Genomic DNA, 929 nt, shown 5'->3' with positions numbered 1-929 from the left:
CTCTTCTCTGCCCCTGCTCCAGCCCCTCCATGTCCTTCCTGACCTGAGGGGCCCAGAGCTGGACACAGCACTCCAGGGGTGGCCTCCCCAGCGCTGAGTGCAGGCCAAGAATCACAGACCAGGACAGACCAGGACCTCCTCACTGCCCCCTGATCTCTCCTGGAGCTGGGCCACGTTGTCATGGGACACCTGAGCTCCCCCCAGTGCCCCCAGTAGAGCCCAGTGTGTTCCTGTGCCAGGGTGCCAGGTGATCCCTCTTTGGGGGGTGTTTGACTGGGATTTGGGGCGTTTTGGGGGCCTCTGGGTGCATTTGGGGGAGTTAAAAGGGGTCTTGGGATCATTGGGGGGTCAAAGGGATGTGAGTGGGGGGAGGGGATTAAAGGAAAAATGGGGGTTAGGGGACATTTGGGGGTCCTCACTGGGGCCTGGGGGGGACAGGAGGGGCAGCACCATAACCAGGTGAGTCCTGAGACCCCCCTGGTGTCCCCAAGACCCTTCTGGTGTCCTCAATTTCCCATTTGGCACCCTGAGACTCCCCTGGTGCCTCCAGTGTTCCCAGGGCCTCCCCATGGCCCCAATTCCTCCCTTGAAACCCCCCATTCCACTGTCCCCAAACCCCTCCCCACTGTCCCCATCCCTGATGTCCCCAACCCTCCATCTCCCCCTAGAAGGCCCCCCAGGACCCTCTGACCCCCAAAACGGCCCTGTTCCCCCATGCTCACAGAAAGGTCAAGGGCATCTGGGGACACACTGGGGACACTTGGGGGGCTTTGGGGGGGGCACTGGGTGATTACTGGGGCATACTGGGACACATTGGGGGGAACCAGGAGGCACTGGAAGGGACTGGGGGGTTATTGAGCGATGCTGGGAGGGCACTGGCAGGGACTGGGTGATTACTGGGGGATTACCAGGACACACGAGGGGACACT

The sequence above is a fragment of the Empidonax traillii genome, unplaced genomic scaffold, assembly GCF_003031625.1.
Source record: "Empidonax traillii isolate 1590-97213 ecotype Southwest subspecies unplaced genomic scaffold, ASM303162v1 scaffold1778:size112335, whole genome shotgun sequence".
In the NCBI taxonomy this organism is placed as follows: Eukaryota; Metazoa; Chordata; class Aves; order Passeriformes; family Tyrannidae; genus Empidonax; species Empidonax traillii.
Note: the sequence above shows the minus strand (reverse complement) of the source record.